Genomic DNA, 14,025 nt, shown 5'->3' on the forward strand with positions numbered 1-14,025 from the left:
TTCTATTCTTTCTCTTTTTAATTGCTTCATTGCAGTATAATTCATGGTGCATAAAGTTCACCTACTTAAAGGGTATATTCAGAGTTCTGCAACCATGACCACTACCCAATTTTAGAGCATTTTCATCACCTCTGAACAAAACCCTGTGCCCATTTGAAGTCACTCCCATTTTACTCCTTAATCTACTTTGTCTTTGCTACGTGTGGAATTATACAACACATGTGTGGCTGAATTCTTTAACACCATATACTGCTTTAAGTTGTGACATGCATCAATACTTCATTCCCTTGTATTGTGGCATCTATTGTAAGAGTGTGTCACTTTTGTTTACTCACAAGCTGATGGGTTTTTTCCACTTTGGGATTCTTATGAATAATATGGCTACGAATACCTGTGTACAAGTTTTTGTGTAGACATATGCTTTTATTTATCTTGGGCACATATCTAGAAGTGGAATTGCTAGATCACGTGATGACTCTATGCTTTGTACTTTGAAGAACTGCCAAACTGTTTTTCCAAAGTGGCTGCACTATTTTACATTCTCAATCAGCAAGGTACAAGGGCTCCAATTTCTCCTCACTCTCGCTGACATCTGCTACTCTCTTGTCATTTTAATTGTAGCCATCCTCACATGAAATGGTATCTTATTGTGATTTTGATTTGCATTTTCCTATGGCTAGTGATGTTGAGCATCTTCTCAAGTGCTTCTCCGTCATGAAGGTACCATCTTTGGAGAAATAATCTATCCAAATCTTTTGCCCATTTTTTAGTTGAGTTGTCTTTTTGATACTGAGTTGTAAGAGTTCTTCCTGTATTTGGAGGCTCATCCCTTACCCGATATGTGACTTGCAAGTACTTTCTTCTATTCTGTGGGTTGCCTTTTTAACTTTCTTCATGGCATCACTTGCAGCATAGAAGTTTTTAATTTTGGTGAAATCTAATTTACTTTTGTTTTGTCACTTGTGCTGTTGGTGTTATATTTAAAGTCATCTAACCCAAAGTCATGAAGATTTAGTCCGTGTTTTCTTATAACAATTTTATAGCTTAAGCTCTTGTTTAGGTCTAAGATCCATTCAGTCTATGATTCAGTTAATTTTTGTGTGTGGCAGGACAAGTGGTCCAACTCCATTTTCTTTCTTTTTTTTTTTTTGTATATGGATATGCAGTTACCCCAGCATTATTTGTTAAAATAGCCATACTTTCCCCATTACATTATTTTGGCACCCTTGTTGAAAATCAGTTGACAGCAAACATAAGAGCTTGTTTCTAGACTCTAAATCATACCCATTAATTTATGTCTCTCCTTATTCGAGCATCACACTCTCTTGACTACTGTAGCTTTGCAGTAAGTTTTGAAGTTAGGAAGTATGAATCTTCCAACTTTGCTGTTCTATTCCTGCTAAAGAATAGGTAGATTGTTATATATCTACCATTAGATCCTGTTATTTAATGCATTAATGAAATGCATATATTTTTATATAACAATTTTAAGATATATCTCGGTGCCTGTATTCTAATATGGTTATCTTTTGTAATTCCACCTATGCCTGGATTTTTGTGGGAAGTTTTTTTGCTTAAGACACTTTTCTTCAAGTAAACTTTCTACTCCCAGCCATCATAATCATATCATTCCTAATGAAACCCTCCAATCGCTTGCCCTGACCCCACTTAGTTAACCATTCACATCTACTTGCTGGTTTGCCATAGCCTCGCCTCTAACCTACTAGCTTCCTTCTGTTCTTAAATCTCCAGGTCCTTTCCCACCCAAGGGCTTTTCCTCCAGCTCCTCCATCAGCATGGAATCTGCATCTTCCTGATCATTAAAGGGTAGATCTGCTTATCAGCCAGGTCTCAGCCCCAGTCCAGACTTCCTAACCTTGCTTGTGACATCAATCTCTCTGGCAGTCCAGTAAATTCTATGGACGCCTTCCCAGAAGAATGTTTTTAAATATCTAAAATAAAATACATCAAATTACAAAGACAGCCAATATCAGGATACAGTTATCAAAATGTTAAAGAAAAAAAACAGATGACATAATAATACATAAGCTTTTTTATTACAATTTTTATTGTATTAAATAATAACATCTAGTTGTTGATTTATCACTGTTTTGATTTTGAAGTAGCAAGAGGCATAAAAGACATTTCAAATTACCCACAAACACTGTGATATACATGCAAGTATCTGATTTCCACCGGTGACAAGTCATGGGCATTACTGATACTCTGGTGGTTAGCTGCCAATCATCACAATTGAGTAAAATACTATATTTTAGTTAGAGATTAGAGAAAATAAAGATTTGTTTTTTAACCATCAAGTTGAAAGACACTCTGAATTCTTTCCTGGCTTAAAACTTAAGTTTGTGTCTTGGGGGTGGGAGGAGGTGCTGGGCAGCTGCACTTTTAATAATGTCCCCAAGTGATTCTATCTTGCAGTAAGATGGACAACACAGAGAGAAAGTAACTTAAGGGGCATCACATGAGGACATCAGGGTCAGTACTAAGCTCCTACCCTCCTCTCATCAAGGGGCTTACAACGCTCTCATGCACTTGGGTTCGGGGGCTTTTCAAGAGAGCTGGGAAGAGCCGTTGAGCTACAGAAAGTCATAGGGAGACATCAACCACCTGTCCAGAAATCCCACAGACCTCAGAGACGCCATGGGCCTGTTTACAGAGGATACCCCCAAATAAATGTGTAAAATGATCCCTCCAATGTGCATGTGCTTGCACATAACAAAGTCTTAAAATGTCTGATGCCCAGAACCATTGCCCAACCCCCAGCACCATCCCAATGCAAACTAAAAGCAGGGTGCAAGTGAGGCCCAGGTCGGTCTGTCACTTAAGGAAACCCCAAATTCAAAACTCATTAAGATCTAGGAAGCCACATGTTTCCGGTGACCCTAGTGTCAGTGGTCTCTGCCTCCCTCATCCCTTGGGACACTGCCTAGTCTTGTCTAATCTCTCTAACATGTCTATTTGTGCCCAGCCAGAGGTCACAACCTATTATACCTATAGGGATCTAGAGGACCACTTGACTCCAGAAGCGATTCAAGCACAGTACCTTGGGCCCATGTACTTTTAAAGGGCCCATGAGAATGTCTGAAAATCGGGGGTAGGAGGAATATATATTAATATATATTACATATATATTATATATGTACACATATCATACATTTATGTACATATTATATATATATGTATGCCTATATTTTATATATAAATATCTATGTACACTCCAAAATATGAAAACAGAAAAGCTGAAATTGTTCTCAAAAGAAAAAGCATAAAATCTTTACCAATTCCTTCATGGCCAAAAAAAAAAGTATTTCATGGAGGTTTGTGGATAAAATGAGAGTTCCTATGGCCAGGATTCTCACCTGGCCCTGGTTGACTAGCTCACTATACACCTGTGGGCAATGCATGGCTGTTGACTCTATATGGGGAGCTCTGCCCAGTGCTCTGGGTGCAACATGGTGGCAGGGCTGCAAGGCTGCAGGAGAGCAGAGGCTGAAGTGGTGGCAGTGCTGAGGACAGAGGCCCAGAGGATGGCTGTGTGGGATGACTGTGTAGACAGAGGGGCCCAGAGGACAGCTATGTGGGCAGAGGGGCCCAGAGGCAGAGACCAGCTTGCTGCATGCAGACTCGCTCTGAGTGAATGGGATTTTAGTGACTGACCTGCCACCTGGAAATAAAGTTGGGTATAAACCTTTCACCCCAAGAACATTCTGCTGTCAATTTCTTTGGTCACATTGAATCCACAGCAAACTTGCCCGGGGCTGAAACCCATTGGCAAGACAGGGTTAAATATGTTTTATATCATGTGAAGTGAGATCTCTAAAAGTAAGAATACTTAGAGCCCATGAAATTAGTAAAATCCTTAGAAGCAGGAGGTGATAAACTGAATGTGACAGGTGTAGAATGGTGATCAGCAGCTGAGGCCAAGACCCACATTGGCTATGGAGATGTGGCAAGCTCACACCCTTTCTGGATGAGGAATTTGTTATTTAACTCTAGCTCATTAGCGTCTCTTGAAAGAAGGGGTTCAGCATTGTCAGACGGTCCATTTCCTAAGAAAAGTCAGGCATCCTGATGCTGATGTAAAATCTCGAATTTCGAACTGTTGACAAATGATTCAAGGTTTTATAAACGCTCTCCGGGCCATAAGCAAAACTGGCCGCACTGCACTTGGAAACATGAGTTCAGAATGCTCAAAGCAAATACAAAATTCAAAACAAATTTCCCTGCCAGGCAGTGCGGGTACGTCAGGTCCCCGACACAGGGCGTGGTGGGTGGGTGCAGGAATGAGCAATACAGCGTGTACACTATAAATGACACAAGCCTGTACTTGGAGGTCCAGAATTACATTCAGCATGAATATTATAAAATTATTTGAGGAATAATTAGTTCGATAATCAGTCTGCAGGTGAGAAGCAGCTGTTTTGCTCCTGGGCTCGGGTCACTGTCTCTGCTGTGTGAAGAGTCAGCTGTAATTAGAAAAGCTCACGGTGCCAAACTAAATTAAAATTTTTCAAACCGTTACTCACTGTATGATATAATTTTGTTTCATGTTCCCAGGATGAGAAAACTCAAATTAAGTCTCTATTCATTACAAAAATAGGCTAACTAATTTAAGGCTATGAACTATCTGTTTGTCGATTATATTGAATGGTTTCTATCTACTGCCACAGATCATTCTGCACCAAAATAAATGGCAGTTGATTATATGCCAATGGTTTATTTAATAGCACTCAATTGTACTAAACTCCAAAAATGTAATGGGTCTCAGTGGACCTTCCTGCCTGCTATTTTTCTGAAAATAAAATATTGATGTAATTGGCTTTCCCACCCACATTGATCCTCAAACACACAGATGGGATCCATTTAAGCAAAAATTAGGAAATGAAGAAACTGTGTGATAATCACTGAATAAAGTTATTTATTTCAGGATGCTTGGGGTGCATTTCATGAAGCTCCCCTGAAATCCATGGACACCTTTTGATGGTGTTCTCATAAGTCCTAGGGATTGTTGGAGGACTCCAAGTTAAGGCCAGGTAGAAAAAATAAATCAACAAGTGAACATCTAAAAGCAAAGAGAAGGAACCTTCAAAAAGATTCCATGGACCCTGTGATACCAGACCAACAGGTTGGTTCAGTCAGTTTAATGAGGAAAATGCTACAAAACCAGTTATTCAGCATCTTTTAGGAAAGAAACAAAACAGTTTATTAATTGAATCACTCACTTTTCAGTTTGGTATTTTGCTATTGTATAGACATAGCTTTAATCACACCCTGCAAGCAGCCAATCTCCCTGACATGACTATGTAAGCAATACGACAGGGTTGAGCTTTCAGTAAGATGGGGTTACCCTAGTGGAAGTCCTTTTCGTCTTTCCTTTTAGGTTTTCTCTGTTTTCTTTAGTCGTCAACCTCTGGACTAATCTTGTTAAGAGAATGATTCTACCTCATTTTTTAAATGTCTTCTCTGATTCAGTCCAGCTTAAGCAATTGAAATGCATTCTTCTGTCAGTATTCAAAACGTAATCATTAGCAACAGCAACAATAAAAAGGCTCAAATCCTTCCTGAATTTACCCATCATTCCTAAAACAAGATAAACAACTCACTGGAGTATCGAAGTCCCCAGCATCTGGGCAATGAAATATTTTTTGGCTTGAATGCAGACCACACCCTCACAAGAAGGGGATTGAGCCAATGGCACCACCTGAAGGTTATTGAGGGATCTGCCAGTTTGAGGCCATTAGAGAAAACAAACATGGCTTCCCTTCCTCATCCTTAGCCCCCTCGGGTGAACAAACTGCCGGAGTTGTCTTTCCTAAAATGATATGAACAGTAACCAGTAAATTAGATCAGATTTTAAGTACATTGGAAATCCTGATAGAGCTTTGTTGTGAATCTTTTTTTTAAAGTGAATAACACCTTAATTAATCTTTCCTGTGCATTTGAATTAGGTTTCCTTGAAGTGAAATATATGTTAAGAAGTATGTTTTCACCTCCCCCACAAGAGATGAAATGTGATCAAGAAAGAAAGGTCCATAGTCAGAAGAAATGGATCTTAGGGTCTTAGTCTAGTTCTTTTTCTGACCTGCCAGCCAGGTAACCTTGGAAAAGTGACTGAACCACTCTGGACTCAGTTTCCTCATTTCTGAAGGGAAGATGATCAATTCTACTTTCCAGAGTCTTCAAGGAATTAAATAAGATTCCTTTAAAGTGCAAGTATGTTTTGTAAACTGTTATAAACTATTAGTGCTATACAACATAGTTGTTATCAATAAATAGCTAGTCAGGAGGTGGAAGAGAATAGTGTTGAGTGGCCATCAAAACTACTATAAGGGAACCCATCTTGCCAGACTGATCCTTCAAATGCTACTGGGAATGACATTTAGTTTGTTGAGGTCTGTGAGGATCACTGTCCTGACCCTGCATATTCCCTTTCCCTTAAAATGTCTTATTGAAAAGCAGTTCAGCTAGAGACCCCCCTCTGAAAATACAGTGAGTCTCTGGATTATGACCACAGCCACATACCTCTGGCATATTATTAAATTAGCACATGAAGGGACTCTCTTATGTTTTCTGGGGCAAATGAAGGAAAATCTAGCTTCATGTTCATAACATTTTAGTAGTTCATTTCTTTTTCTCTGGGGATTCCCATGCACATTTTCTATAATAAAAAGGTAATTGGTAAATTTTTTAGATTTTAGTTTTCCCTCTTGATCAATGGAGAAATGTGAATGTGGTGGGCAGGTAGGCATCCAAATATCAACGAGGGTCTATGAGGGAGTTCATACAAATTAGTACACCAAGAGTCTAATCTTAGTATTAACAGGCAAGCCAAATTTATTCCTCCAATTGTACTCTAAAAAAATGTACCAACACCTTATAAATGTCTGAATCAAGGCTGTGTAAGGACATTTTTTTAGAAGCCACTTAATGGGAGAACAATGACTAGTAAAAGTGGTCTAAAATTAGTTTCTTATACCAGGTCTCCCCCAAGAAGTGGTAAAACTGAACACATGGGGGGTCTCTGCCCTGCTCTCCCCTCCACCTCCCTGAAACGTTATGTAACCTGTGGGGTGCTGTTGAACTTTATGTTGGTCACTTTTCTTCATAAGCAAAAGGAGGGGCTGAACTTATGTTCCCAAGCCTAAAAAATGCATGGAGTTGCATGTTTTAACTCAAACCCAGGCTCTAGGTAGAATGCATTAGTCACAGAATGAAGGTTATCACACAATCAAAGGATCTCAGCATTTTAATGCTGGAAGAGCATTAGGATAAATCATTGGTGGTCTGGTTACATCAGTCTCTTTCAAATTTGAGGATCATGGGTCAATCTCCCAGGACCTGATCATTCTGAACCCAGTGACAGAACTGAATCTAAGGATCCCCAAATCTGAGGACTCCACATTTCCAAACATAAGTAAGAACTCACCATCACCAAGGTTCTGTTACAGGTGAGGACCCAGCCCTGGTGGCCACATCCATGTGGGTCATCCTCCACTACTCATTACTCCCATGGCCTCTTTTACTCCTCTCAGGACCACAACGAACAAAGCCCTGTGTTTGCAAAGACTTAGACAGCTTATAAGGTATCTACATGTACATTATCAGACAGGACAAGAATTATTTATAGTTTTCAGAGGAAGAAATCATTTCTGAAGAGTTAAATCATATCCCCACTGTTCACACTACAGTAAATGGTGGAACCTAATCTAGAATCCTTTTAGAGAGAGAGATTCCAAAAGGTCAGACCCCAAGGCCTTTTAGGGCTTGGAAGTTAGGGGATTCCATTGTTTCTACAGAATACCAAAAATGAGTCCCCCATAATGTCTAGCATAATCCGGAGCAAATACTACACATTCAGTTAATACTCTGAATTACTTGGACCCAACAAGTAAACAGTTTCACCTCCTTTCTTTTGATGATTCAGTCTAACTTGGTTAAGACCCAAGACTTCTCTCACAAACAACTCCAGTCAGAGACTGAACCAGTAACTTCCCCACCCAAGACCAAAGCAGCAGACACTCTATTTAGAAGAGCAATGGCTATGTTTCCATGGCTCAGAGAATTCTTAAGCCCCTTAGCCTCCGTCATCCCAGGTTTGAACCCCTGATGTTACCATCTCTTCATGTTTCTGAGCTGATGCTTGAATTCTGCCATTCTGCCTTGGCCCTTAGCTTTGCCTACACTGTCTGCTCATTCACTAATTTGGATCCCTAACCTCATTGTTGTTTCTAGAGCCCCAAAGCCTCAACATCCTATGTGGCTAGAAGTAGATGTAGATAAAGCAGGGTTCTCTCTGCTGATATCAACCATGATATCATTTGATGTTGTATTTCAAGGGCCATGTCTACATACCTCTCAGAGATCAAGGACACATTTCAGCTGTTCCAAAAATGGATGCTACCGTAGAGCCTGCTGTTGGTGCAAGAGCTAAGCTAGGAGCTGGCCACCTGATAGATACGTTAGGGATGGTGGGCTCAAGAGCACACAACCCGCATCCAGCACCGGAGGCCTTTAAGTCAGGCCCGAGACCCTAAAACCTAAAGAACTGGGCAGGCAGAATTTGCCACACTTCCCTTCATAAAGTTTTTCCTAAAATGTTTGATTTCCAAATTAATTCCAGTTGGATTTGTAAGTACACCATTCCCCCTCATCTTTTCATGGTTGACTTCAAATTTTTCCTGTTTCCACTCAAATGCCAACTCCCCTCCCCACTATGAATAATCACTGATTATTAAATGAGTAATTAAAAATAAGCTTGCCTTCTTCCTCCATCATTCCCTACCCCATCACCATGATCATTTGCTTCCCAACCCTAATAACTCACACTGAATTTTGTGTTTCCCTCTTTATTTTCACACTCTCCTGACTAGAATGGGGGCTCCATGGGGGCAAAATCTTTGTCCATCTCATTCAGAGGTAGAAGAGCTCCTAGCATAGAGGAGGCTTTCATAAAGTGTTTTTCGTAATAGATGAATAAATGGATGGATGAATAGTGAATTGGCTTTGAATGAATGAATCTACCACTACTGGTGCTCTTAATGTGCACCAACACTGTTCTTTGCATACATTATCACAACGATTTTCAAAATTTTCATTTTTTGTTCAGATCTTACTAGGAAATCCTATATATGACCCAGAAATCAAAACATAAACAAAAGTCCAAAGGAAACAACAGCAGGTGCCCAGCCACTTCCCCTTTGGAGTCTCATATCTCATATATTCTCCCATCAATTCTGTTGGATATAAATTCTCATCAGTCCCATTTTATAGACTAGAAAACTGAGACTCAGGAAAATTAAGTGACTTGTCCAAGTTCGTACAAGCCATTAAGTCACAGGCTAAGGTTATAAACCAATTCTGTCTGACTCTAGCCAAGTCTGATTCTCTAAACCATGATTCTAAAGAGCCTGTACATTCTCTGAAATTCTGGGGAAGTCTGCCGAGGAAGTTAACATTCGGTTGGTATTTTCAGAGTTTATTTGAATAAGATTGGAATAGCTTATTGTAGTGTTTAATAATTAATTGCTGTAAGTATATGAAGAATGACTTTTTCTTAATGAAAAATTTCAGGATGATATTATAATGTTAATGTTCTCAAAAGTATTCTCACGTAACATGGACCTCAATATTAATGGGAGAAAGTGTAATCATACTTTTGCACAGATATTTCTTGAAAGCCAAAGCATTTAAAAATCTTCATTGAGGCAAAATTCTATTATGTGAAAAGTAGCTGCTTGGCAATTTCTAAGAATTTAATAAATCTCTCCAGGAAACTGTTGGTTTCAAAAGAAAATTTCAAAAGGGACTCAAGAATACTCTGTTTTCTTATATTTGCATTACAAATAAAGAACCTTTGGGCTGGCTGTGAGAAGCCAGAGAAAACAAGAGTGTTAGTTTTGCATTATTTGGCGAGTAGTTTTGTGTTACTATTTTTTTTCCTTTTCGTATGAAAAGCCACCGATTTCATTGTGTAGATTCACAGCTACAGAATGTTTATTGAGAGGCCTGTGAAAGACTGCTTTCACCAAGCCGTACTATCTCGGAGTTGTCTGTTTCTCAGATAATTTCAGTGAGAAAGGACGGCTGCCACACCAAGGTCCAGGAATGGTGTCTTCCAGGACCTGCCCTGGGCGCCCTTCACTCTCCCGCCTTTCACTCTTACTTTAGGTTATGGATCCCACATTGTGTGTGTGTGTGTATTAAATATAAACATATATATATAACATAAAATTTACCATTTAAAGCATATTTAAATGTACGGTTCAGTGGCATTAAGTATATTCACACTGCCTTGCAGCCATTACCACGATCCATCTCAAGAACTTTTTCATCCTCCCCAGCTGAAACTGTCCCCATTAAACACTACTTTCCCCATTCCCTCCCCCTCCTCAGTCCCTGGTCACCACTGTCCTACTTTCTGTCCCTGTGATTTGACTACTCTAGGTGCCTCATGTAAATGGAATCACACAATATTTGCCCTTTTGTCATCCCACATTCCTGGTGTACTTGACCTTTATTTCCTCCAAAATGAGGGACATTCTCCAGTGTCCATAGTGAGGTCACACAGCCCTGCAGCATGACTCACAGGAGACATTTTGAAAAGCTTATTTTTTTAATACCTGGTTTAAATACTTAGCAGTAACAGGTCTAATGAATCTGCAACATTTTGTCAAACATATCACCAAGACCATATCTTTTGGTTGTTCTTTCATTTGAAAAAAAGCATGGGGGGAATTAATAAACTCCAGTCTCAAGGATGGAAGGGTAACAACTGACATAAGTCATCCTATAGAACCTCCTAGAAAGCCATGAACTGTGGGCGCAGAGTAGCAATGCAGAGGAACTAAAGTGGGTAATAACGCTCAGCCCTGCCACCACCTGTGAGTTTTTGTAACTGCTCATGATTTGTATCTCTGGAACCTCATCTTTCCCCTACTGTGGGTTGCAGGGGAGAAAACAGAGAGGAAAAGAAACTTCCTACATGTGGAGTAAGACTTGAGGGGAAGCTCAGGAAACAGCCAGAAAGGAGGACTGGTGTGTTCATTCCTCTTTGAAACTGCTCTGGGGAAATGAAACCCCCAGAGGGACAAGTACAGGTTGGCAGATCTGGAAAAGGGAGACAAGCAGGTGGCATCCAGAGCAACTGAAGAAGGAGTCCAGGAGGTCATGGCCCAAGATACCTTCTGAAGTTAAGGCCCCCTGGGTAGCCTGGCAGGCATCTATGGCAACCCCTGGTCGGTCATGGGACAACTCTGATGCTCTGATCAGCAAAGCCACAGGCCGAGAGCTTCTGGAAGGAGTCAGAGCACTAAGACTTGCCCCAGCGAGACACAGGATGCCAGTTTAGGACACGAGAGGTGGCCCTGGACCTGAGTCCTCCCAGAACATCTGCATTGGGAACTGGTGGTCCACAGAATTCATCCAGCAGAGAGAGAGAGGGAGGGGAGGAGAGGGAGACAGTGTTGAGGGCAGGGAGGAGAATCAGGAAGAAGAGGTAGTGTTTAAAGAAAAAGATCCTACTTGAATACTTTTCAACTTACCACTGTTCCCAGTACTTCTAACCTCATGGTGCCCAGCTGGCTTCAATCCCCATGATTACTTCCTCAACTAGACGAATCAAGGGTGGATTCTTTGTATTTGTCTGGTGCCATGTGTTGTCCCTGAAGTCTTGGAGTTGATTTCCAAGAACATCCTACTGTGCTTCTGGACTCCGATATTGAGCTCTCAGCCTCTTTCCTTTGCCATATGGATATGATAAGGTGATAAAGGCAAGAATGTAATGAGGGGAAATAGAGATGGTTCACATAATCAGTCGCTATGCCGTGCTGCTCCTATTCATACAGAGTAGGAGTGCTTTGGTCACCCAAGCTAATCACCACACGGGCAGATGAAAGATGGGTCAGTCCTCAGGTTTATGATCAGATAATGCAGATAAGAACTACCTTGCTCCTCCCTCCTCTCCCTATTTCCCACTGTACCAGCATCTGGGTAATTAATTAGGCCTCTGCATGGCTTAAGACCACGCAACAGGAAGTCTATGAGGAGCCTTGCACTAGTGTCCTTGGGCTGCCACAACAAAATACCATAAACTGGTTGTCTTAAAAACAACAGAAATGTATTCTCTCACAATTGTGGAGCTGGAAGGCCAAAATTAAGGTATCAGTGGTGTCATACTCCCTCTGAGACTAGGTAGAGCCCTCTTATTCCTCTTCCTAGCTTCTGGCGGTGGCTCCCCATCCCTGGGTCCTGTGTTGCAGCTGCATCATTCCCACCTCTGCCTCTGTGGTCACGTGGCCTTCTGCATGTGTCTCGGTCGTGGCATTTTCCTCTTCTTACAAGGACACCAGTCATATTCGATTAGGATGCACCCTAATGACCTCATCTTAACTTTCTTGTATCTGCAGAAACTCTATGTCCAAATAAGGTCACATTCACAGATATTAGGGAAGAGGACTTGAACATTTTTGGAGCACACAATTCAGCCAATGACAAGAGTCTAAGCTCAAACTCTTGCTTCGTCTGGGGCCCAGCCTCCCTGCCTTGATTCAGACTGGGCGATTCCAAACCCTTCCCCAAGACAGTAACGCTGCTACACAGCCCTCCTTTCTGTTTCTGTTCTTCCTGGCTGACAAATGAGACTTCTATTCTCTGTCATCAACCTGAAAAACATATTGAGCCTTTGGCATTTATCTTACTACCCAGATTTTGAGGCAAAGACGTTGTTTTAAGGAATAATATAGACCTGTCCCCAGCACCAGGCCCCCCAAGCTCTGTGGTGGCCACTGCATCTAAGTCTTCCCTAAGGTCCAGCCCCTCCCTGACACATCACCTCTGGTGGCCTCCTTAAATCTCCCTTTACTAGATCCAAAACTGGCTTCCACCACCTACCAGGCCTGGCACAATCCAACTAGAGCATTATTTCCTAGAAGCAAATTTTTCTAGTTTGCTTTTTATATATTCCATATAAGTAACAGGTCATAATGTTAAAAATGATTACCCCTGCCTTTCCCTCATTCAAATCTTATACAGCTTTATACATATATATAAAATACACACATAAACATATACATACCATAGTTTCTCAAATTCGTTCAGAGAAGTAGGAAAAAATAGCTAACTTTATAGCAGGGTAGTAAATAAAATAATTTAGACCAGTAGAGAGGCCCATTATGAGAAACAAATTAATTTCTTCAACAATCAAATATTTAAATTAGTTCAGGTATATACTAACAAAAACATAAATGGGAAGTTGTAGCAATTTTTCAAATTTTGGATCTTAAAATAAGTTGTAGCCACAAACTATTTGAAAGCAATTTCTTTTAACTTTAATTACTGGATTCATTGTATTAATCCTCCTTTACCATATGGTAATAGACCTGGTCCAAAGCCAAGATCCATACAGGAGCAAATACAGCTAATCCATTTGCCTACCACCCTCTTTCTAAACAATAATGCCTGGTTAGTTTAGAAAAATTTGAATATCTCTCAAGTCCACAGAAATTCAGGCACTTTTTAAATGGTCACAATTTCCATTCCTTCAACACAGAGAGACAGCCAATGGTAGAATGAAGCAGACTTAAGTTGCCAACAGCCATGTCATCTTATAGCTGTAAAAACCCTGTTGCTTACAATTTATATAAAGATTACCAGCCTGGCCATGCTTATGGTCTATAAACAAAAACTTAATGACATGATTAGACTCTTCTAATAGGCCACATACACGAACCCAAAGAAGAAGCCAACAATTTTCCGGCTACTCGTCATTCTGGTTATTAATACATGTAGGTATATTTTTCTAGTCCTTCTGACCCTTCCTTGAGATGGTTTAAAATGAATCATCCTCATTTGGTAGAAAGAAATACAGAAAAGACCACTGACCAGGACATGTTTTGCTGTTTCCAAACCCAGCCAATTCTCTAGCCACTGTTTCTGCTCAGGGGCCACCAGAGATTAAATGGAATATTTCCATCCCCTGCCAAGAACACATGCCAGTATTTACTAGTACTT

General features: G+C 40.5%; 1 long non-coding RNA gene across 1 annotated transcript; it reads right to left on the bottom strand.

Annotated features, from left to right (window-relative positions):
* Nucleotides 1–144: 144 nt before the first annotated feature.
* LOC130684225 (uncharacterized) lies at nucleotides 145–12,060 on the bottom strand. Its single transcript, XR_008998412.1, has 3 exons — nucleotides 11,559–12,060; nucleotides 1,877–1,952; nucleotides 145–1,396 (listed from the first exon to the last, which is right to left on the bottom strand). It is a non-coding gene; the product is annotated as an uncharacterized LOC130684225 (long non-coding RNA).
* Nucleotides 12,061–14,025: the final 1,965 nt, after the last annotated feature.

This window comes from Manis pentadactyla, chromosome 6 (assembly GCF_030020395.1).
Source record: "Manis pentadactyla isolate mManPen7 chromosome 6, mManPen7.hap1, whole genome shotgun sequence".
NCBI classification, from domain to species: domain Eukaryota; kingdom Metazoa; phylum Chordata; class Mammalia; order Pholidota; family Manidae; genus Manis; species Manis pentadactyla.